This window comes from Marmota monax, unplaced genomic scaffold (genome assembly GCF_021218885.2).
Source record: "Marmota monax isolate L192 unplaced genomic scaffold, Marmota_monax_Labrador192_F-V1.1 WCK01_AAM20220418_F8-fsc00059, whole genome shotgun sequence".
Taxonomy (NCBI): Eukaryota; Metazoa; Chordata; class Mammalia; order Rodentia; family Sciuridae; genus Marmota; species Marmota monax.
The window spans coordinates 10669087-10694896 of record NW_026693595.1 but is presented as its reverse complement, the minus strand read 5'-3'; the positions used below and the strand labels follow the sequence as shown (position 1 = coordinate 10694896).

Genomic DNA, 25810 nt, shown 5'->3' with positions numbered 1-25810 from the left:
CTTAACAGCACAAAGAGTGAGCCTTAATGTATACAAATTTGAAAAATCATTTAGAAGATCGGGGAATCCTAGGATGAAACGCAGAATTGTGATGATCTAACTGTATTACAAATATATGAAACAATCTCACTCAATTGTATGGAGGAAAAGGGGACTGACTAAGTAGCTTCGGAAGTAAATGAACCCTGTAAGTCTAAAAGCTAAAGGAACTGTAAATAAGCACTATACTCTAGTTGATAAAGTTGCTTCCCCAGGGGGTTGGTCAAATTAACAATTCTCATGCTGGTATATAGGCATACTGGATTTGAACAATTAAGTAAATGGATGGAATGGTAGGAGCCAAGTTTCTCACTGTAGTTATGTGAAGTTTCAGATAAACAAGAGAAGGAATGTTTGTATGTGGAATCATCCATGTGGTAATGGATTAGTATTGGGTGTAATGATATGAACCCCTGTTAGCTTAATACAGATACAAAATTTTACATATAGAAATATTTCTAGATAGCACATAGAAATAGATATGTTTATATAAATGAGTTATACATATATATTTTCTTGGTGTATCAGTCAAGATAATCTAGAATTAGTGACAACCCTGTAGTAGCAAACACACCTAGCATAATGATTTGGTTTCCAAAAGAAACCACGACTTGGGTAAGTAATGAATTCTAGAACTAGAGTAGGGAATACAAAAGATGAGCATGGAGTGCTAAAGTAAGGAATTGTACAGAAAACACCACACACGCACACACACACACACACACACCAATGATGTCAAAGAAAGAGAGCCAACAGGAAGAACCCATAGTGGCCAAAGAAGGAATTTTTTTTTTTTTTTTTTTTTTTTTGGTACTGGGGATTGAACTCAGGGGCACTTGACCACGGAGACACATCCCCAACCCTATTTTGCATTTGTATTTAGAGACACGTCTCACTGAGTTGCTTAGTGCCTTCCTTTTGCTAAAGCTGGCTTTGAACTCGGGATCCTCCTGCCTCAGCTTCCAGAGCCACTGGGATTAGAGGCGTGCACCACCGTGCCCAGCTCAAAGAAGGAATATTTGAACAATAAAAGGAATTTGTACTGGTTTGAAACCTGAGGCATAAAATAAATTCATATATTCATACCACAATGAGCAAATTATTGAATAAATTTAAAATGGAGGAAAACGGGTAAATTTTCTATGCTAAATAATTTCAAATAATATACTTAGATACTCTTTTCTTAAGGACCTGGAACATAACTCCCCATTGCTCAAGTGTAAGTTGAACATGATCTCTTTCTTCCAGAGTACAGAATGGAAAGAGCAAAAAGGAGTAACTTTATGCTGGAAAAACCTGTCAGGCACTGTTCCTTAGCCAGATGATCAAGGTCAACATCAGTAGTGATGACTCAGGTTAGTACTATGTCCTCTGCCTTGGGTACAATGAATATGGTACTTTCCTTCTGTGGTCTTCTTCCCCAAAGCACATAAACCTTATCTAATCATGAGGAAAACATTAGATAAATCCCAGTTGAGGGACATTTTATAAATGTATGGCCAGTAATTTGCAATAAGTAAATAAATAATAAAGCCTATGTCATCAAAAACAAGGAAAATCTGAGACACTGTTACAGCTACTGGGAACCTAAAGAGACATGATGACCAAGTATAATGAGATATCCTAGACAGATCCTGGAAACGAAAATGGACTTTAAGGAATCTCTGAGGAGATAATGAATAAAGTATAGACTTTAGGTAACAATGTATCAATATTGGGCCACCGAGAGTAATAACTATACCACACTAGTGTAAGATGCTAATAAAAGAGGAAACTGGATATGGGGTAAATAGGAATTCTTTTGTACTATTTTTGCTATTTTTCCATAAAACTAAGATTATTCTAAAGTAAGACACTTTTTTTTTTTTTAGAAGCTCCCAAGGTAATTCTAATTTGTATCCAGCAATCCACTACTCTATGGGGAGGGATGATTTCTACGAACAAGCTGCTCTTTCTTCCTTCTACCTTTTTTGTTTAATTATAATAAATGTTCTGACCTTGTCCCTGGTATTGTAGCAGTGTGACTTAATGATTTTGGTCGTTTGGATGCAGCAAGTTCTTTAAATGCACAGCCAGTGATATAGAATTTAGAGAGTAATATTTCCTATTAAATTAAAAATCTTATCCAGAAGCTTAAAATACCATAAAGAGTTTAGGTAAATAGACAGTGAAGGGCAGATTATGCTAAATGTGTTGTCCGTTTAAATTTGTATGTGGTAGGAATGCCTTTATTTTCCCTCTGCTATGCTGTCTGTACTCGGAGGTGAGACAGTCTCTAAATTTTCAGTACAAAAGGTTGGGCTTTAATTAGATAGTAGAATTATTCTCTGGGGCTTGATTATGACAAATGAGATAAAAGCATTATCTAGTGGCAATGCACCTTAAAGGTTCAGGAACTGCAAACTGAACCTAGCTGTCTGTTTTTCTTGTGCAGGGAGCAGCTGGGTTTCCCCATAAGCATGTCTGGTACAGATGACAGGCTACAGTGGTCAGCAAGGAAGGAATCGTACCCCAGTACCTAGATGGACTTCAGTGAGGAGGTAGATAAGTGAAGGAGCCCTGATTGATGGCACTTGGTTTGGAAATGGTGAGACTACATTTTTATGTTTGTACTCTTTGCTTAAAACCCTAATATTCAGATATACAAAACATTTATTTTACCTATAATTTCTCTTCTTCAAATAATTTTTAGTAATGATTTCGTATATTATTAAAACCTGAAAGAATATTAACCATCCAGAAAACATTTTTGACTGGGTGTTATACTATGCTAGGCACTGAGGGGATCTTTAAATAGTTAAAAAGAAATTCTGGTCTTTTATTCATTCTTTCATCCAAACAATATTTAGTTGAGTGCACATCATGAATCAGGCATCTGCTAGGTACTGAACATTAAAAAATATAAATAATGAAGCAAAAAATTAAGATTTAGTTTCTTTCTTAAGGTGCCACAGCCCAAGACTGAACTAAATCAGTAGTTCTGAATGTCTGGGAAATATCTGGTGATCACCACTGGGAAGGAGGGAGATATCAGGGCATCTAATGGGTGGAGGCCAGGGATGCAGCTCACTGTTCTATTATACACAGTTCAACTCCCAACAACAAATAATTATCTGACCCCAAATATCGATAATGTAGAGGTTGAGAAACCCTGCAAACCCACTGAGTTCTTCCTTTAACTGAGAACATGCTTCTATGTGTGAATTAAACAAAACCACCCTAAGCCTCCTCCTGCCTTCCCTTCACCAGGTTGGGTAGGAACAGTGGAGAACAGAGTACAGGGAATAGCCCTGCCATTCAGGTGGGGTTTGGTGGTAGCAATCCTCAGAGGAAGGTCATCAATTCTGTCATCAGGTCCCAGCAGTGGGAACAGTCACAGCCCAGACCAGAGGCATGTCCAGTTAAATCAGGCTGCCCAGAGAGAGGACCTGAATCTTCTTTTTAATGGGAGCAGCCGAACTTCTTCAGTCAAAAGCAGGTATGCACAAATCCTTTCAAATAATTTTACTAAAATCCAGTGGCACTCTTACAATTTAGGCATAGGTTTAACAGCTAAATTGAAAGTACCCTGAAATATTGGTATTATTTTGTTTATTTGTTAAGTATCAAGTACAAGTTTAAAAGAAAAAAAAAGTAGCCTTACAACTGCCCTGTTCAATGTAGCTACTAGCCACATGCGACTTCTTAAGTTTAAATTAGTTGATACTAAGTAAAATTTGAAAATGTAAATATAACTTAAAATTCATTCCTCAGTCTCACTTGTCACATGTGAAGTTCTCACTAGCCACAAGTGGTTACTCACTACCCCACTGAATTTTAACAGTGAGGATGTAGAACATATCTATTATCATAGAAAGTGTCTAGGACAACACTGTTCTTCAAGGTGCTGTTCTTAAGGGTCCTCATTCAATTGTGCACTGTTATTGCTGAAAAAAAGGGGGGAGGGTGTTTCCTAGAAGCTGAGGCTCTGGGGCAATGCTTTGCAATATCTCTTTGTCATCATTGGTTAGAAAGGCACAGCCATATTCAACTGGAGGGACCACATCTTTTCTGATATGGAATTTCATAAACATTTATGGAATAGATAGATATGGGGTACCATAAGATGAGTGAAGTTGTAGTTTTCCAGAATATGTAATAATGTAAAAATTCAACTACATAACTCTTCTAAGGCATTGCTGATCTAAATGTGTATTGTTGAATAATAATTCCATTAACATGTCAGTAGGGAATTAAGATATGTGACCCAAATATATCTCTTTTTAGCAACTGACTATAATATAGAACTAGTGCTCAGTGGCTCTAAACTTCAGATAGGGTGGGATGAAGGGAAGAGACTATCTGAAGCCCCTCAAGAGCATTTGTAAAATGCATACATCATCACGATGTAAAGTTTATCAGAAGGGTGTGGTTAGGTGTATGGGTAGGGCAGGTCTCCCAGGAATACATTTTGAAAAATTTCCATTGTTTCTATGTAGCCAATTCAAGTAACTATAATTTAAAAGTATGAAAAGGACATTCATTATGAATTTTGCCATTGTATAAATGGAGTTAATGTGACTTTAAAAAGGCCCTACCTTCCAGAAATTGTGATTCAGTTTGCCTTGGATGGGACCAACATATCCACTCTATTCTCTACTGCTTCTTTCTTTTAAATGACTCCACTCATTGTTCCCATCTGTCCCTCCCCCTGTGTCAGTTAGGATGATTATCAGTTGGGTTTAGAACAATGGCCTTAGGCAGTTTTTTCCAATATTGAGTGTCTCTAGCCAACGTTTGCAAGCTGTGTATCACAATGTTCTTAGATACATTTTCTGATTGGAGCCTGAAGTGACAATTTTGTGTGCTGCTGATCAAAGAGGTATCACATGCACAGAGGACACATTGGCCAGAGAGGAAGGACACTCAGCTGAGGAAATCCCACTTTTTGTTTTTGTTCAAGCTGAAGGACACCCCACTTCCAGAGAAAAGTGGACCTGGAGTATGTGAGCAGGGCTAAAGACGTTCTCTATAAGAACTGATTCAAGTCCTTGCATACCTAGTCAGTCTGAGAACCCAGAGTTTGCATAGAGTTTTGTTCATTTTGGTTTATATTAGAAGATTATTACTAGCCATAGAGAACCATAACAATCTACAAAACGACAGCTCTGCTTATGGAGAGAAAACTTCTATCACTCTTTCCCTCCTATTCAAATCCTGGAATCTCACACCACATTTTCAAAGTATGTTGATTTTTCTTCTAGTAAAGTTGATGCCCTGATTAGGCCATGATTATTTTTAATTTTCATTTTTTTTTCAGAATGAGTTAGAATAGCCTGGCCATATTCTATATTTTCTTCATTCCTGGTTTTAAGTTTCCTCCTGGTAGTAACCCAGTTTTCCCTATCATGTGTTAAATATTGATCACCTGGGGTTTTTAAAATTATTATTGGGATTCATATCATTGGAAACTATCTAGAATATAAAACCCTTTGGGTGGCATGATGTACAACATATGTCATTAGAAAAATCGTATCCCATGACCCCCAGAAAATGCCCAACTCTAGCTTCTTCCTTAGATTAGTTCTATCACTGTTGACAAAATACCCAAGAGAAATTATCTTAAAGGAGGAAGGTTTGTTTTGGTTCACAGTTTCAGTCCCCAGTCACTTGACTCTTTTGAGTATGGCCCTGTGATAAGTAGAGTATCATAAAGGAGAGGGCATGGTGGACAGAGCTGCTTATCTCCTGGCAGCCTAGAAGCAGAAAGAGAGGAGAGAGGCGGGGGATGGGGAAGGAGAGAAGACTGGGCCAGAAGGTATGCTCTCAAGGACCTACTTCTTCCAACTAATCCCTCCATCTCCTAAATTCCCACCACCTCCCCAAAACCCATTAAATTACGAGTCTATCAGTGGGTTAATTCACATGTGGGTTAGTGAGGTCAGATCTATCATCATCAAATCATCTTCCAAAGGCCAAACCTCTCAATACTGCTGCCCAGGGGACCAAGTCTTCAACACAAAATGGGGGACATTTCAGATCCAAACCGTAACACTCCTTTTAAGGATATCAGAACCTGTTGGTTGATGGTGGAGGAAAGGGTTGAAACTGTGAGAAGACTAGGGAAGATGGTCAAACCTAGATGGTTAGGTTCCATCTCTACAAAGTCTAGGTAAAGATCTCTCCTCTGCCTTTGCCTGCAATGTCAGAGGTATGATGTGGCCCAAGATTCTGGGAGGAAGCTGGGCTTGTCTTCTCTAGGTTGTCCAGCTGGAGGGTGGCTTCAAAATTTTCAGTTATGTCATGAGAAAAATGAAGAAAAACCTCTAGAGTGACCTGCTGAAGACTATATTGTGCATTCATAAATGAATATTAAGTGTCTATTATGTGCCATGGTACAATGTGCTGGTGTGACATGATCCAAATTATATTTGGTGTTGCTCCTAGTTTCTGGCACAGAGCTTCTAAGTCTTTAGGATTGTCTGAGTGACAACAGTGTCATTCATATTCTAGTGAAGTGACTGAAAAGGGGTAGGCTTAGATAGTTCAGCAGAACCAACCACCTAATTAGACAGATAGAGCTGCCCCTCTGCACTCCACCTCCATCTCTGGTACAGGAGACCGAGTTCAATCACCCATAATTGAGTAAATCATACCTACATAATGAAGTTTCTATAAGAACTCTGAAAAGATGAAGTTAAGGGAGCTTCCCGGTTGGTGAGCACATGATACACAGGGAGGGCTCTGGGGTCTCATGCCACTTATACTTTGCCCTATAAACCTCTTCCATTTGGCTATTATTTAATTTTTTTTTTAATTATAGATGGACACAATACCTTTATTTTATTTATTTACTTTATGTGGTGCTGAGAATCAAACCCAGTGCCTCATACGTGTGAGGCAAGCACTCTACCACTGAACCAAAACCTCAGCCCCAGGCTATTATTGATTGTATCATTTATAACAAAACCTTATTGGAAAGTAGGAACCTTTTTTGAATTCTGGGAGTCGTACTAGCAAATTTTGAACCTAATAGGGGGATTCCTCCAATTTGTGGTAGACTGAGCAGAAAAATAGAGCTAGCCTGGGGACTCTGTATGCTGCTGGTACCTAATGTGATAGCATCCTCTGAAACTGTGCCCTTAACTTGTGGAGTCTGCAGGAACTGAGTAGTTGGAATGCACACCGAATTGATTGTTGGCCAATTTAATTGCTGTTAGCAAATTAGATAATTGGTAGGTATTCAAATGATGTAGCTGGGGTAGAATGGAGAAGTAGAGAAGTTTCTGCTTTCAAAATTTACAGGTATCTTGATGAGTTTGTTGTTGTGATTTAGCACTGTGGCATATATCAGCTAATCACCCCTCCAGATCTGGTCTTCAGAGACTGAGCTTTATGAGTCACATCAGTGGGCACCATGCTTTCTGTCTCTGGTTGGGTGTGAATGTCTGGCAGCAAGTTTAAGAGAAGGAGATGAGTGCAGGCAGGGTGTTACTCCCTTCTTAAGAGGCCAACTTTGGCTATATCTCCTTTCAAGGCAATTTGTACAAAATAGCTTTCTTCTTCCACATTATGGTAACTTCTTCTCCTTGTGTCCTTGGGCCAAGGTATGATAAAAGTGCTTCAGCTTCTAACCCTGGGTGAATGCCTGCAAACTCATATGGTTCTATTCTATGTATACACTTGTTAAAAATTTTCTTAATAAATAAAACTTCTTTGAATTACCCTGAGCATTCCATCTCATAGGGACCCTGTATATTCGTATGCTGGATTACATTTGCCAAGTATGTTGATTTTTCTTTTAGTAAAGTTGATGCCAGGCTGCTGTTCAGCTGCTTAAGAAGGTCACCTTAGTTGGCAGTGAAAAAATCATACCATAGAATAGAATGCTTATCTTCCTATTTCTTCTGGCAGGAGAGTGTACATTCGATGAGGTGCAGAGAAGGGGAGCTGGGCCATCAGTTCTGTTTTATAGCACTTAGACATTTAAAATTGTTCTTTCAGTTGCCAAAATGCGCCTCTTACCCATTATGATTCTGGCATTAATTCTATATTCCAGGCTTTGAAGATGCATTAATGGTCTGGGTTTATACCAGAATGATACAAGCTGATGAGAGGTTGATAGATGTCATGAAAAGCCATTGTTATTTTCTGTTTTATTGGTGAGATGGAACAGGATAGCAACACTTGAAAGTTTAGTAGTTGTCCCTGAAACATGATTTCCTTTCATGATAAACATTTAAGTGGTAGAGAGCCCAGAAACAGGCTCTGAAGAGAGAACAGAATGTGTGCTTTTACTGTTTACTTCAGAGAAGTTCTGCCATGGTGAACCCTACCATGAAATTTGTATTTATTAATGATCTTTTCATCTGTGCTCTACATGAGCACTTGCATTGGAATGTATAATAGGTCAGTTTTTTTTGATGATGAGTTTCTTGTGAAAAGACATAAACTTATAGATTGGCTGCCTTTCATAGGAGTGACTTTAACCCTCCTTCCTCCTTATTTTTCTTTCTAATGTCATTACTGAACAATAAGTTAGGATGGCCAGACAGAATGATCAAAGCTGGTTTTTACCTGTCAATAATCCATTGATCTGTAGATAATTGGGAGAGTTTCTTTTTTAGAAGATGGCACATGTTTATATCTCAGGAGACTTAGCCGGAGATCACGTTCATCATTCAGAGATTAAAATAATTTCAAAGGCAATCTACCTCATAATGCTGTAGATGAGGAAACTGAGGCCCCAAGATACTAAAAGACTTGTCCAGGAACATAGCTATGTTTGTCAGGGTTACCATCACAAAGTACTACCAACCATGTGGCTTAAACAGCAGAAATTTGCTGTCTCATAGTTCTGGAGGCTGCAAGTCCAAAATCAAGGTGTTGGCAGTGTTGGTTTCTCCTGAGAGTTAATGGGCAGGGATTTGTTCCAGGACTGCCTCTCTGACTAGCTGATGGCCTCTTCACCCTGTGCCTGTTCACATCACCTTCCCTCTATGCTTGCTTATATCCACAATTCCTCTTCCCTATTTTTCCCCGCTGTGGCACTAGAGATTGAACCCAGGGCCTCCTGCATGCACTCTACACTGAACTACCTCCCCAGCCCCAGACTTCCTCTTGTCATAGGACATGAGTTCATTAGGGCCCACCCTAATGAACTCATTTTAACTTGGTTACCTCTAAAAGTGCCCTGTCTCCAAATAAAGTCACATTCAGAAGTCCTGGGGGTTAGGACTTCAACACATGAATTTTATGGGGGACACAATTCAACCCACAGCATCCTCTGTCTAAAGACTGAATAGGATTTGGGTCCTCTGATGCCATCATTAGTAGTTCTTTTCCTATTACACTACTTTTAATGTTCTTATTTCCCATCCCTTCAGAGAACATCATTCTTTTTTGTACTGGGATAACATACAAGGCTGTGGTTGCAATCTGGAGTTATCTCAGATACCTCATAAAATTCAGTTTAGGGGGAACATAAGGACAGAGTAAATTTACGGGAGTAATAAGCCTTATTAATATAGTCTGAAAATATTCATCTTGGGGATAAACAAATTTTTTATTATTACAGGGCTGATGATGTCGAACCTTTGGAGATAGGATTCTCCAAGACATCTTTCATGAGTTTATATTATTAAATTGTGTGATTTGTGAGTTATCTTCCCCTTTGACTTGAGTCTCTTTACCCCTAGGAAAACAGGTTCCCGGGAAGCAAGCTTTTCTTTCCAGATGTCCTGAGGATGCTTGGACTGAACCATTGCCAATCTAGGCATTTAATTCTCCTAAAATCATTTTCAAGTTTAGGGATGCTTAAAGCATATAAGTTTAGGAAGCAGCCAAATTGGTGCCAGATATCTTAGGGACACATTTGCATATTGGTGGAAAGTACTTTTGTCATGTTGTACCAGGTGGACTTTTTAGGAAGGTAGATAGATCGAAACAAGGGTAATACGTTTTTAGTTTATGAACCATGTCATTGAGATTAGTGTGGCTCACATCAACTTTGATGAAGTGTTTGAACAGAAGAAAAACAAAAGCAGGTTAAAGTCTCCAACTGTGACTCCATTCTTCCTATTCTCACCTGGCCTAAGATGCTTAATTTGAAGGAGAGTAACCTGATGATGAGAGAAATAATACGGTTAGTACAAAGGCACAGTGCACAACCCTCCTAGACCAATGTGCTTTTACTCTGGACAGCAGCTGTGATGTAGAACCATCTGGCCACACTCACTGGCAGCACACTGAGGTTTGATCACGACCTAAACCATGGTGCACAATATGTTTCTTGGCACCCAAAATGGGGTATTGAGTAGGTTTGGGGGTGCACCATTGCACTCTTTCTCACTAGCAGAGTTTTAAAAGTTTGTGTCTTGGGTCACCAGACTTAACATATGCGAAAGAAAAAAAATCAGTGTTCAAACAAATTTGGGAAATGCCTCATATTCCATTCCTCTCTTAGAAACTCACCAGGCAAATTGGAGCATTACAGATTTCTCTATGTCTGGCAATGAAGAAGCCATTTAACTTTGATCAGGTGCTTCCGAAAGTTTTCTGATCACGGCCCCATTTGTTCCCTGAGAACCTGAAAGTTGTAAACAATGTATTTTGAGAAATCCTGCTTAAAATTTGCAGAAGCTTAAGAGAGATGTACATTAAAAAGGAATTTAGATCCAATTCACAGATGATCACCCAGGAGATCTACAGGGTTCTGCTTGAGTGACAATCCTTATCATCTGCCACAAAACATCAAAACGTTCCTTGTGGCTATTAGCAGGGGTGGAATCCTCAACTGGGCTGGCCAGGCTTTTTACAGGCTAGGATCTTTCCTAATTGTGGGGTGTGTGGAGACTGTATGAGGATGTGTGTGTTTGATCTGGATAACTGAGTGACTTAAAACAAATACAACAACAACAAAAACTGCATTGGGCCAACAAGCAGAAGGCGTGGTGTGATCTGGGCCTTTATCACAGGTTTGTGATATGACGCTCAGCAGCTGTGGACCTCCTCTAGCTTCTGCAAAACCCCATCCCTCTGTCACAGGTAGTCCTTTAGTCCCAACAAGGCCTCTCTCTGTATTGGGGACCTCAGCAAATACTGTCTGGAGGTGAAGAACAGGAGGAAGATGTTGTCATGCTGATGACATAATGTCTACACTGCTGGGGTCACCTCCAAACACCATGGTACAAAGGACTGTGTGGTTCCCGCAGGAGGTGTGGATGACTGCTATGCAGCACATGGTGCCTGGGCCAAGCAGGACGTTGGATGCTCCTACCATAAAGAGCCTTTGCTTTTTAACAACATGAACTACTGTGAGTGACTTAAGGGAAAAAAGACATTTTTGGGGGAAGATATTTAAACAAGATGGACTTTAAAGAATGCAAACATCCAAGTTTTCAGAAGGTTCAGAAGCATGACAGATTAAGGGATCTGACTTAAAAACTCAGTTTATGTGTGTTTCAACTATAATTCTTGAAAAAGAGAGTTGATAGCTCAGTAAATGTCCACTGAAGTCCACTAAACTATGGCATAACTAGCAGCTATCTCTCTCATCTCTCTGTTAAAATCCTGATTTGTTCAAGGCAACAGCTTGACCTCAGGGAAAACAGATCCCTTCTCCTGTTTCAGGGGCCAACTCTGATAGTCAGCACCAGTCGTAGTAACCCCATTTCTCTTTTCAGTAACTAACCATGTGACCCAGTTTAATGTAGAAGTTGGCTGACTTTAATTCTAGGAAAGTTTTTAATTTCTTATAAAAAGGAACAAATTCACCTGGTGAGACTCTCTCGTTGCTTTTCTTTTTTTTCTTTGGAATGCAGATATGATGTGTGGTGGTACAGGAGCCATCTTGTGACCATGATGTGACAAACATGAGATGAAAGCTGTATGTCAGGAAAGGAGGCCACGAATGAAAAAAACCCAAGGTCCTGCCCAAGTATGGTCGGGCTGCTATACTAACACTGGACTGTGTACCTTCTGGTTTGTTCTTTTTTTTTTTTTTTTTTTTTTGGTACTATGGATGTAAGCCAGAGGCACTTACCACTGACTCAAATCCCTAGCCCCTTTTATTTTGAATCAGGGTCTCACTAAGTTTCTTAGGACCTTACTTAGTTGCTGGGGTGACCTTGAACTTGTAATCCTCCTACCTCGGCCTCCCAAGCCACTGGGATTACAGGTGTGTGCCACCACACCCAGCTCTGGCTCCTGCTTCTTCTTTTTCTTTTGTTTGTTTGTATATTTCACATTTCATAAAAGTCACTCATTTCAAGTTTAGAATTCAATGATTTTTTGTAATTTCATTGAGTGGTGCAACAATCACAATAAATCAGTTTTAAAACACTTTTCATTCCTCCACCAAGATTTCTGTTTTTTTAAAAAAAAATTGTATTTGAGAAAAATGAAAACCTATTTGTTGAAATCACAGTATATTTTAATAAGTCGTTGTTACTGGTTTTACTTATAATCAAAAGCATTTATAAATGAAAAAAAAAATATGCAGTAAGTTCATGGGTGCCAGGAACCAATGGAATCAAAGAGATTTTCAGATCTTTAATGGGAGAGAGGAAGAGGGAATGACGCATGAAATAGTGAGATATTCAAAAGTGTGTGCTAAAGCCACCCAGGAGCCTTGAATTCTCACTGCTGCAGATCACAGAGAAACTTTGTGCCAGTACATGCCTGTTAATTAATTCTATTTATTAATTCTACTGATTTTTATGGATCCTTCATTTTATGCTAGATAATTTTCTAGGTGCTGAGCATAGACTGGCATGACTTTGGAAGGCCTGGTGTGACTTTGCCCTTTATCATAGATTTGCGATGTGACCCTTGGCAAGTGTTGTGCTCCATGAGTTAGTGTGGGTGCTCCTGCACAGCGCCCATCCCTCCGAAGACGCTGGCTCTCCTTAAGTGAACATTCTAGAAAGGAAAGTAAGCAATAAACATACAAACGAAATGAACAGTATTTGTTTATATAGTGAAAAACTATTAAAAATACCAAAAAGGATGTTGTGCTAGAGAATTAAGGGAGGCTGTTATCATAGGAGGCCTAAGAAAGGGATGTTTGAGATGAGACTTGAGTTGCAAAAGGAAACCAACTGAGCAAGACCTGAGGGCCAGCCCCTCAGGAGGGAACGGCCAGTCCAGGGGCCCCAGGGTTGGAGTGGGAGACACTGGCCCGCTGGAGACAGAGTGGTGTGTGGTAGTGTGTCCTGCATGGTGACTTGGAAGGCTACCCATGCTTATCTCGCTGACACTGTGCCAGCGACTCAGCTCACTGACCTCTTGACACATCTCCAGGCTGCTGGCTGAGCTATGTGTTCCACAGGGCAGGCTTTCCTGCCATCTGCTGTAGGCTGTCAGAGGACGGGATTTCTGGGGTTCACTTTGGGCAGTGAATTCTCAGTCCAGAGTGACTGATCCCTTCTCTCCTCTCCCTTTGGGAATGGCTCCATCGTTCCCAGCCAATGCTCCCCAGGGGACTGGCTTTCTCTGGTCCTGTCAGGGCTGGCTTCCTTCCGATTAGGATCAGCCCTGTTCTAGAAGGGACTGGCAGAGCGTTCAGCTGGCACATAGCTGCTTTCAGACCACACAACAGTCACCTACTCAAGTCACAGCTGCCACGTTGGACGTGCCTCATGCTGAGAACCACCCATGGAGAGAACAAGGCAGAGGCGGGGTGCCTGTGGGGCCTCTGGCTGTGGCTCACAGCCTGCTGCAGCTGGTCATACCCCAAATCGTCTTCAAGTGGTACTTATCAGTGAAGCAGTCACATGTCACCACAAGGCCAGAATCGCCCTCAGAGTTGATCCTGTCTTGCATTCCTCCTGTGTCTGGTGTTGCCCAGAACAAAAGTGTTGGAACACCAGGATCCCCTCTCCTAGCAGGGTGCCTACTAAACCAGATGTCCACTCAGCTACAGTAGAAAACAGAATTCTCATTTCTCTTACACTTGACCTTAGCAGCAGTTGTAAACACGGTCTATCTCTGGGCAATTAGATTTCCTGTGTGATTGGACCTTAGGAATCTGACTGTTGGCCTTAGCAGGGTAAAGTTGCCTAAAAGAGCTCAACTCATCACTTAGAAGCTCTGGGTTCGGTCCTCTAGGACCCCCCCCCCAAAAAAAAAAAAAAAAACACAAAATATTGAAATTGGCAGGGACCTTGGTGATTAACAGTTCTCTTCTTATCTATGGAAAATTTCTTAAAAAAAGGAAAAATGACCAGAACCAACGTTAATGATGGCACTATATATAGTAAAGAATCTTTGGGACACACCTGGGTCTTTCATGGACGTTTGAGCTTTGTGTTGTAATGTGCTCCTTGACTTAGGGACAACAACAAAAAGTTCCTATTGTGCCCATAAGAGTTGTCTATTCCTCTGTCTGGATTATTCTTGCTATCATATGTAGTAGGCATTTTTTTTCCCTCTTTTCATAGACAAGGAAAAGGATACTGGGAAGGGTAAATCCATTTAGCTAGTAAATGGCAATACTGGACCCACACTTAGATCTTTTGACTTTTAACCAATAGCATTTCTAAGTCAATCTCCATTTTCATCCTCTGGGTGTTGATGGCATAGCAGAGATTAACCATGATTTAGGCAGGACAGGATACGCAGAAGCCCTGAAGAGTCACTGTCCATTCCTGAAGCAGATATTCTGGGTTGCTAAGAGCTCTAAACAAAGAATTCTGATTTTTAGTGACACATCTTCTTCACTCCTGTGTCCTGCCAATCCATGCCTCCTTCTAGCAGTGCCTGTAACAGAAACAGGGGCCTGATGGCTACTACCATAACTTGGAACTGACCCATCTCAGTTGCAGCGTCCCCTTATATTAAATATCACCTCTCAGACTTACTGTGGCACTTAAAAGGCCAGGATGTTCCAATCAACTGACTAGGTATAAATCTTGGATCCACAACTTCTTCTGGGGAACCTGAGATCTATCACCTCACCTCCCTGTTTCAGGTTTTTCATCTGTAAAATGGAGCTAGTATAGAACCTTCCTGTGGTGATGAAGATTAAATGAGGACTTCTGAATGACCATCACAGTGAGTGCTCAGAACAGTGAACCGTCAGTGCTAGTCATTGCTACATTTGCTCTTGATCCAGCTCCAGGAGTTCTGTCGCAGATCTGAATTCTCCCCAACAGCACAAACAGAATGAGTTCCTAATCCCTAACAGTGGGCTTTCTAGGGTAAGATGTATCCAGAAGACACAATTTTCCTCCTAATTCCAGGCACTGATATATTCTGGCTCCTGTGTTCCGAGGATTACCTTCTTTTTCTGCCAACATCGCTCCCTCAACAGTAAAAAGAACTTTAGTTCACCCGCCTGAAAAGCCCAAGCTCACCTGGAGGTTATGATTAAGTATTTAGTGGAGAAGTCAGAGCCTCTTATGTAACTTGAAGTGTGTAAAGGAGCAATGATAAAACCGCTGCCCTGAACTTTTCCAAAGCACCATAAATCTCTCCATGTTAAGATTTTTCCAGTCGTTGCCAAGGTATTGTTTGTCCTCTTGTTTTTGTCTGAAGACAGACTAGAAAAAAGTTGATGAACCCACCTCTTGTTAGATTGTATATTTGCCGTTAAAGGCTATAAAAACACGACAATTCCAAATCACTCTAGTCATCTAAAATAAAAGCCATGTTTGTTTTGTGGTTTCTCAGCAATATTCTGATTTATATTGATCACTTCCTAGAGTTTGCCTATTTCCTCATTCAGAGCTGGTCCTCCCTCCCTCCCCCTTGGCTTTCTATTGCCATCTCTCTCTCTCTTTCTCTCTGTTTTTGTTTTTGTTTTTTTTCATATTCAGGTCATCTCTCTAGTGACCTTTCAGTGGCTTAACATTTTGTTGCAATGTACAAGTGAAGCTGGAAAACCGAGCCAAGTGACAAACTGTGAAGTAACAGCTCAGCCTTCATAGAGTGGATGTGCTCTGTGCTATTTCTGGCCAGAGCAGATGTGGCCTTGATGGACAGTGGGAACAGCCTCTCTCAGGTAAAAATAAATTAAAAATATTAAAACCAAAATTATACAACTCCTTCAGCCTGTACACTTATAATAGAACTGGGAGTCATGTAGAAGGAGGTCTGAACTTGCAATCCATCAGGATCCTACCTGGTGGGCTTAGTCTAGAAGACTCCAGCAATGAGCCATTTGGCTTCAGGTTAGTCTGTATGACTTAAAATATATATTTTTAATCAACAACAAAAGAATAAAATGATAAAACTGAATATGCATCATGCAGTTTTAACAATCCTAACATTTTGATGGATTCATATCTGACATAGTTGAAGTTCTTTGTAGATTTCTCCTAAATACCATTTCCCTTTCTCCCACCCCAAAGATAAACACTATTTTGAATTTTCATGCTTTCATACTTTCTGTAAACACATGCATCTGTCCATAATATGTACTATCGTTTTGCATATTTTAAAACTTTAGATCAATAAGAGTACACTATACATATTATTTTACAACTGGCTACTTTTGAATTTCATATTGTATTCCAGCAATTTAGCTTTTGGTTCATTCATTTGAACTGCTTTGTAGCATAATGCTTCATAATCAGACTACTATATGTTTATCTATTCTCCATTGATGAACACTTGAATCGCTTCTAATTTTATGCTATCATAAACAATGCTTCAATGAGTATTCTTGTGCATTTTCTTGTCCTCTTCTCTAAGACAGTGGGGTTTTTAAAATTATTTTTTTCAAAATGTTTTGTCTATACCCAAATTAAAAGGTATACTTTACATGGAAACCCAGCCTATGTATATGCTATACTTATGTGTGTTTGTATGTGTGCAAAAGTATATGGAACATAAGTTTCTCATAATAATACCATTATCTTCTATTTAGTTTTAATCCAGTTTAAGCTAGTCTATTTTGTGCACCCAGGAAATGCCAGTTGGAATTTACCAAAGTGATTGTATAATCCAATGAAGCTTCTCCACTGACAATCTGAAAAAACATTGATCTGGGATACATGCGTAAATAGGGACTTACTGGGTCATAGATTGTGCCCATTATTGTCAAACTGGTAAGTTTGTCTTTGTGGGTTTATCTTATTAGAATATCTAAATGGATATTTGTATTTAGCTAGTGTTCTATGTATTTCTAGAAGATGTCTTTTCAAGCTATTTAGTGTGCCATACAACTGGAAATGGAAGTCCTATTTTAAGGTTTCTGGGCTTCAGTTTTTCATCTGTCACAAGAAGTCATACAACACACACACACACACACACACACACACACACAAGCACACACACCAGCCTCTTAAGAATTTCGCAATCTAGATTTTCAGTGTGTATAGCCAGAGAAATAAAAAGTTGTGTTCCGTTTGTGTACAATGAGTCAAAATGCATTCTGCTGTCATGCATAACTAATTAGAATAAATAATAATAATAATAAAAGAATTTTGAAATCTAGTTTTTCTGCAGCCCCAAGGTCATAAGGAGAACCTCAGGGTCTGTCACAGTGTGTGTGTGTGGTAGAAAAGAGGGAAGGAACTGGAGTGAGTAGATGGAGTTCTGGGCCTTACACTCCCACCCCTACTCAAGGATCCCAATTTTAATATTATTGGCCTATTATATATTTCCATTAGATTTAATTGGCAACAAGGGTTGTACATCTTGAAAATATTCTTAAACTATGGGTGTAGAGGTTCTTTGAGCTCTTTCCAGATCTAAACTTGACTAAAAATAACCTTTGAGTCTCTGGATCATTTAAAATTGTATCCAAAGTTAAGAGCCTAGAGCTGAGGGAGTAGGGTTTCCTGAGTTGGAGTTGGGCAAACAATATTGGCCAATATGCCTGAGAGTGAACCTATTCTTCCTGCCATTGCAGGAGCTGACTTGGATAGGACATTTTTTAGAGTCCCACAGGACAAATTGGGAGCACTCTTTGGCCAGGGCCCAAACTTTGAGAACAGCCATTTCTGTCCCGTCATGTGGGATTTATCTTCATGACGTTGCCTTAAAAAAGTATTTTGTTTTCATTGTGCTGCTAATTCTGTGAATAAGGACTTTAAATAAATTTTCCTAAAATCCATTTCTGCCCAACAAACTGTTCCACATGCTCATGATGAAGCTCATTTTCTCAGCAGGGTGCTCAGACAGTTAAACCATTATATTCACAGAGATGAAATTTTATTATCGGTTTAATGAAAATATTCAGCTCCTCCTGGGTTTATTTTTGCTTTCCCATATATAGCAGGAACATAAAAACAAGAAGGAAAAAAAAACCTGGGTAGTAACTTGATAGTAAAGTGAATTAGGGGTGGGCATGTGTTAATTAATTTATATAAAATCATAGCCCGCTCTCCTATTACCCTGCCTTCTCCACCTCCCTTGGGCCTGGATTTCAGCCTCCTCCCAGATTCTGGTTCTTCCCTTCAATTTGTCCTGCTTGTATTTCATCTTCTTGATCACTGTTTTCATCACACCACTCCCCTGCTCAGAAACCCTCAAGGGATCTTCATTTCCCTCCACATCAAATCTAAACTGAGAGGCTTGATTTCAGGGCTTCTCCTAATCTGTTCTTTCCTTACACCTCCAGCTTTATTTTCTTTGCCAGATATGCTTCTGGTTCTCATGGTTTCAAGATAATGTGGAGTTTTTATACACCAAAATAAATAAACCAAATCCGTGTTATTTTTATTAGGCACAGTTCAGCCCAGTTGCCGCAAACAAGAGCATACACATATCAACAGTCATTACCTCCCCCACAGGTCATGTGATGTGGTTCTCTGGGGGCTGGGGGGACACAGGCAGTGTATGCACCTCTCTATCTCTTAGGCTGTTCGTGAAAGGTGACTTTCTGGAGCTGTTCGTGAAAAGCTCTGCCATTTTGATAAGTCAGGCAGAATGCAAATGGCATGCAGGCAAGTAAGAGAGACAATGAAATATCAAGCCAGGAGTGGTGGATTCAAAATTTGTAAAGAGGTGCACCTGTACCAGGGAAGACTCAGCTGATCACAAAGTTCTGGAAAAAAAAATGCTGCAGGGGTAGGTAAATGACATTCAGGAGAAGGCTTATTATGTCTTGGAAGGGGGTTTTCTCTGTGAAGGTAGGTCATTTTCAAATTTTGTTTATTGTCATGTATATGTATAAATAATGTTATTTTTTTTCTCTTTTTCAGTAAGTTTTGGCTCATCCACTTAATAGAACTGTATGATTTGGGAAAAGTTTCTTCAAGGTATTAATAGCATATAGTACTTAGAATTGTTCTGAGAGCTAAATGACATAGTATATTTAAAGAGCATAGAACTTGTTCAAGACAAAAATATTAGTTGTTATTTCTGTCATCATAGTTATTCTAAGTATGCATAAGCCGCTCTTCATTTGAGCAGCTGCTAAAATTCTGCTTTCTCTCCAAATATCTTCAAGTCAACTCAACTCAATAAGCAGTTAGTGATCACTCAGTATATGCCAGGCACAGAGGAGACACTGGAAATACCACAAATACAACACTGACCTTGCCATTGAGCAGTTTATCTTCTAGCAGGGAAGGCAAACCCATAAATTAATTGCAGTCATGTACCACCTAACAATCTAAGGACATTTTGGTCAATAATGTCAGACCCATATTTGGTAGTGGTTTCATAAGATTATAATAGAGCTGACCATATTTTTGTGTCTTGTTCAATTTCTTTTATCAGTGTTTTACAGTTTTCATTGTAGAGATCTTTCACCTCTTTGGATCAATTTATTCCCTGTATTTTATTTTATTTTTGTGACTATTGTAAATGAGATTGCTTTCTTGATTTCTTTTTTAGATAATTGGCTATTGGCCTATTCAAACTGATTTCTGTATGCTGATTTTGTGGCCTGTAACTTTACTGAATTTGTGTATTAGTTCTAATTGATTGAAGAAGTTTTGGGGTTTTCTTTCTGTATGATCATGTCATCTGAAAACCATTCCTCATCTTCCACTTGAATTACTTCCTTTCTTTTTCTTGGCTGGTTGCTCTGGCTAGGACATTCCATACTATATTGAATGAAAGTGCTGAAAGTGGAATCCTTGTCTTAATCTGAATTTTAGAGAGAAAGCTTTCAGCTTTTCCCCATTCCGTAATGATGTTAGCTGTGGGATTTTTATATATGATATTCATTTTAATGTTGAGGTATGTTCCTTTAATTCATTCAGAGTTTTTATCATAACAGGATATTGAATTTTCTCATGTTTTTCTGGTCTAATGAGATGATCATATGGTTTTGTCTTTCTTAATATTGATATGGTGTACCACATGGATTTGTATAAGTTGAGTCATCTTTGCATCCTTGGGAGAAATCACATTTGATCATAGTGAATAACTTTTTTGGGGGGGAGGGGCGGGGGGAGCTACCAGGGATTGAATTCAGGGGCACTTTACCACTGACCCCCATCCCAGGCCCATTTTGTATTTTATTTAGAGACAGGGTCTTACTGAGTTGCTTAGTGCCTCGCTTTTGCTGAAGCTGGCCTTGAACTCACAATCTTCCTGTCCCAGCCTGTAACTTTTTTTTTAAATGTGCTATTGGACTCAGTGTGCTAGTATTTTGTTGAAAAATTTTTGCAACTATTTTCATCAGTGATATTGGCCTATAGGGTTATTTTTTATTGTGTCCTTGTCTGATTTTAGTGTCAGGGTAATGCTAGTCTTATGAAATAGATTTGGAATAATTTCCCTCTCCTCAATGTTTTAGAATAATTTTTAAAAGGATTGATTTTAGTTCTTTAAATTTAAATTTTTGGTAAAATTCAACAGTCAAACCATCTGGTTGGAATTGTATTTGTTATTGATTCAGTCTTGTTTCTCATTATTGGTGTTTTTGGATTTTCTGTTTCTTCATGATTCAATTTTAGTAAGGTATGTATATGTTCTGAAATTTGTACATTTTTTTCTTTTCTAAGTTATCAAATTTGTTGGCATGTAGCTGTTCATATTGGCTCTAGTGATCCTCTGTGTTTCTGTTGTGTCTCCTTTTTTTGTCTCTGATTGTATTTGAGATTTTTTTCTCTCTCTCTTTTTGTTTAGTTAGTCTAACAGTTTATCAATTTTTTGTTTGTTAAAAAAACTCAATTTTATTGATGTTTTGTGTTATTTTTAGCCTATTTCATTTACTTCTATGCTGATTTTTCTTATTTCTTTTCTTCCACTAATTTTGTGTTTGGTTTGTTCTTGATTTTCTCCTTCTTTGAAGTGCAGTGATAGGTTGTTTGAGATCTTTCTGCTTTTTTCAGTGGAGGTGGATTTTTGCTATAAACTTCCCTCTCAGAACTGCTTTTGCTTTATCTCAAAGTTTTGGAATGTCATGATTCTGTTTTCATTTCTTTCAAGAAGTTTTTAAATTCTCCTCAATTTCTTCATTGATTCATTGGGTGCTCAGGAGTATGTTGTTTATTTTCTATGTATTTGTATAATTTCCAAAATCTTTCTTGTTATTGATTTCTTATTTTATTGCATTGTGGTCAAGAAAAGATATTTAATATGACTTAGGTTTTTAGAATTTGTTGAAATCAGTATGTTGAAGAGATACATTTATTCCTGAGTTTGTTGTAGCACTATTCACAGTAGTCAAGAAATGAAAACAACCTTAGTTAGTGTCCATTAACTGATGAATGGATAAAGGAAGTGTGGTAGGTGGTAGGTATACACAATGGAAAACTATTTAGCTAAAAAAAGGAATTTAATTTTTTTATTTGCAACAGCATAAAGTGGAAGTGGAGGTTGTTACGTCAAGTGAAATAAGATAGGAATAGAAAAACAGATACCACACGATCTTATTCATACATGGAATTAAAAAAAAAATGATCTCACAGAAGTTGAGGGTAGAATGGTAATTACCATGAAGGAGTACCTGAAAGAGAGAGATGGGGTAAAGTTGGTCAAAGGGTACTAAGTCATAGTTAGGAAAAATAAATTCTGGTGTTTTATTCTATAGTTGGTAATGATAGACAATGACATTGTACTGTATATTTTCTAAAAACTTGAAAGGGTTTTGAATGTATTTACCACAAAGAATGGTATTTAAGGAGATCATTGATTTGAGCATTACACAATGTATACATGTACTGAAGCCAAACATGGCACTCTATAAGTGTGGGCAATTTTTATATGTCAAAAAATGAATTCGTGCTGGGGGTGATTGTGCATCCCTGTAATCTCAGCTATTCGGGTTGCTAAGTTGGGAAAATCATGAGTTCAAGTCCAACCTGTGCAACATACTGAGACACTGTCTCAAATTAATTAATTAATTAATTAATTAATTAAGAGATTATAACGGAGCCTAGGAGTTCCTATCACCTGCTGAGTACATAGGCATTGTAACACCATCATCATGCAGTGTATTGCCTATGTGTTTCTGGCAATGTAAAATCTATTATGCTGCCAGTTGTATAAGACACAGCACATGTGGTTATGTATAGTAGTATTACTGGATAGTAAATGACTTTGTTAATAGTTTATGTATTTTCTATATTACACATTCTATCATTGCTTTAGAGCATACGCCTACTTATAAAAATAAGTTTACTATAAATATGATATGCTGTGTAACTCTGGCAGCAGCCTCATAAATCTGGTGTTTACCAGGTCTCTGGATTGCATCATTTTCTTTTGTTTGATTTAACTCGTCTTGTTCATTGTGGCTCCAGGAGATACACACACACACACACACACACACACACACACCACTAGCCTAGGAATGAGGTAGGCAGGCTGAATTATTTAGGTTTGTCTAGGTATACTCTGTGATGTTCTCATGATGAAATCACCCAGTGATACATTTCTCAGCATTGTCAAGTGACATGGAGAACAAGGACTGATGCACAGAAATTTTTGAGAGTTTCTAAGGATAAGAAATACTGTTTCGATGATTAAACTCACTCCACAAAGGAGGAGGAGTGAAGGCACCACAGAAGTCCTCTGTCAGAGGCTTCTAAAGACTCACGAGGGCTGTTGCGATGTAGGAATGAAGTATTGCTACGTGGCAAAGCATGGATGGTCCTTGAAAACAATATGCCAAGAAAAGAAGGCAGACATGAAAGACCAGATGTTGCATTATTTCATTTATATGAAAGACCTAGAACAGGCAAATCCATTCATATAGTAGATTAGTATTATGTAGGAGTTGGGGGTATTGGGAGAAGGAATAGGAAGTGACTGCTGTTGAGTATGGGGTTACTTTTGGGGAGTGATAGAAATGTTCTAAAATTAGATGCTGATGCTGTCTTAGCACATCTGTGAATATATTTAAAATTGTTGAGTCATTTACTTTGAAAGGGTGAATTTTATGAGATGTGAATTTTATCTCAATAAAACTGTCATTTAAAAAATTATTTGTTGCATTTAGTTGTTACGTCTCTTCAACCTCCTTGGAATAATTATTTAATCTTTCTTGATTTTATTGACCTTGATTCTTTTGAAAATTACAGGCCAGTTCTTTTGTGGATTGTTCATCAGGTTTTTGGTGTTTCCTCATGGTTAGATTCAGGTTATATATATTGGCCAAAAATATCACAGATGTAGTACTGTGTTCTCATTGTATCTTATAGAGTGGTACACAATTTTAGTTTGTCCAGTTACTGGTTAACTAAACTAAGATACTGTATATCAGCTTTCTGTTTTTTAAAGTTATTCTTTTTCCCTTTGAAATCATTTTAATTTTGTGAAAAGTTACATTGAGACTGTATAAATATCTCATTCTTTATCAAGTACTTACTTATCTGTTTATGTCAGAATGAACCCAGACTTTCACATCTAAATGTCATGCTATGATGTATTATTAAAGTCATTTTGCTGTTCAAATTATCCCAGATTTGGCTAGTAGGAGTCCCTTCAAACTGGCTTCTGTGTCTTTGTGGTACATCCCTTTCATTCTCTGAGCACTTCCTTACTCTTTGTTACAAGAAGATACTCTAATTTTGTCTGTACTTTGTCTGCCCAGCCCTATAATCAGTTATTTTTTACAAGAAACTCAGCTTCTTTTTAATGGAGAATGATATTTAGAAACCAAGATTTGATTTCTAAGGTATGCTTACTGGTCTTTGGGTGTCACTGTTTCCAGGTCCCTCCTCGTGGACTAAGCTGGAGAATAGACGTATGTTTATGTGTATGTACATGCACACATTTATGTCTGTGATTCTCTACATTGTCTGTCTACTGTCCACACATCCACCCAATAAACCATCCAGTTTTCTCCTTTCCATGTTTGTAATTCCCTTTTCTGAGAGCAAGAAATTTGATTTCCATTATCCTCAAGATAGTTATTTATATGACCATACCTTTATATAAACTCATCTTCCATCCATTCTCACACTACTCAAGTTCCAGCACATGCTACTCCTTCTTGGACCTATCTAACGGTTTCTGGGCTGAATTGATCAAAAAGGAAAGGAGGTAGGAGGAAAACAAGGAGAAAGCCGTTTTTCTTTTGACTTATAATTCAGAGAAATATGCTAATAGGTTTTCTAATATTGACTTGTCCTTGAATTTTTGTTATATGGTGTCTTTTGGTTTCTCTATTTTTTAAAAAGATTTTTTTGATAAGCTAATTTATTTTGCTGACATAAAAAAGCTTTGGAATGCTAGAGATTTTCTTAGACATTCCTTTAATTTTATTCTCTTTGATTTCCATGGGAGGAATACAAGGCTTTCTCCTGACTTCTTGGCATTTTTTTAAGTGTCTTTGATTTTTGAAATGCCATAAGAAATAAGGCTATATTTTCAGTTGTGGAAATTATTGATATGATTCAGAAGCATGACATATAAGATACCTACTTTCAGTGGTAAAGTCGGACTCTTGGAAAATCATATTTATATAACTTAATGAGTTTTTTCAAAGAAACAGAAAAGAGATTTCTAATATTTCCTGGGATTTCATAAAGAACACATGAAAGGAAACCAAATAGCATTTGTTCTTTCAGTATTGGACAGAACCAACCTTAAAGAATAATTCATAAATAACCAGTAACAATACCATTATCATTCAACTCCTTCACATCTAGCCTAACCCAATTGAATTTCTTTGAGTCCTTAAGAAAGTTAATTGAAGAGATAAATCTGTTCTGGAAAGCATTTATATTTTAAAAAGAGGTAGAATTTGAGAAAGTACCATGTAGATATATATCATTCTATAAATCATGATTATCATTAGTGACCTAAAACTTAGAGCAAGTCATATAGTTAAATAATGTCCATAGTTTTACACTTGAGAACAGCCCTTGTCCTCTCACTTGATCATTGCTACAATTTCTTAGGGTCTTTGGGCTTTTCAACTTGATCACTCCTGAATTTTTTTCTACCAGTTCTAAAAGCACAATAAAAATGATAGCTAGAGGAAAAATGCTGATATTTTTTGGTTGCAAGGTTTACATGTATTGTAACATAACCAGTTTGTTATTGGGGAACTGTGCCCTCCAGTGAATTGCATGCTTCAATTATATCAGTATCCCTGGTACTGAGAGGGGTGGGGGGGAAATAACCCAATTTTAAAAATAAAGAACTCTGAAAACAAAGAACAAATAGCATTTTGGAAACATGTTTGTTCATGTAGGTCACATTCATTGCAGGTCTGCATCAATCAGAGCCTGTGATTAGAATAGCCATTCATTAATTCATTCATTCAACAAATATTTATTGAAATCCTTCCATGTGCTGGACACTGTGCTAGGTAAGTGTGTTACTAAGAAAGGCAAACATGGTCTTTGCTGACAAATGCTTAACTGGCTTTCCAGGAGGAAAAATTCTGATTTTCAGTATTTTTCAATTTCTGTGGTATAAATACTCCCATTGTACC

The 25810-nt window shown here is 38.2% G+C and overlaps 1 long non-coding RNA gene across 5 annotated transcripts in view; it reads left to right on the top strand.

Moving 5' to 3' along the window:
• LOC131424739 (uncharacterized) overlaps positions 1–25810 on the top strand; it is a 154039-nt gene that overhangs the window by 86515 nt on the left and 41714 nt on the right. For 4 of the 5 annotated variants that reach the window (XR_009228213.1, XR_009228214.1, XR_009228211.1 and 1 more), the window contains 7 exons: positions 1288–1394; positions 2474–2626; positions 3394–3517; positions 14990–15072; positions 15837–16021; positions 16928–17069; positions 19170–19226. This is a non-coding gene — a long non-coding RNA (uncharacterized LOC131424739). Of the gene's footprint in view, positions 1–1287; positions 1395–2473; positions 2627–3393; positions 3518–14989; positions 15073–15836; positions 16022–16927; positions 17070–17859; positions 19036–19169; positions 19227–25810 lie in introns of those variants that run through there. The other variant, XR_009228212.1, reaches the window with a different exon arrangement.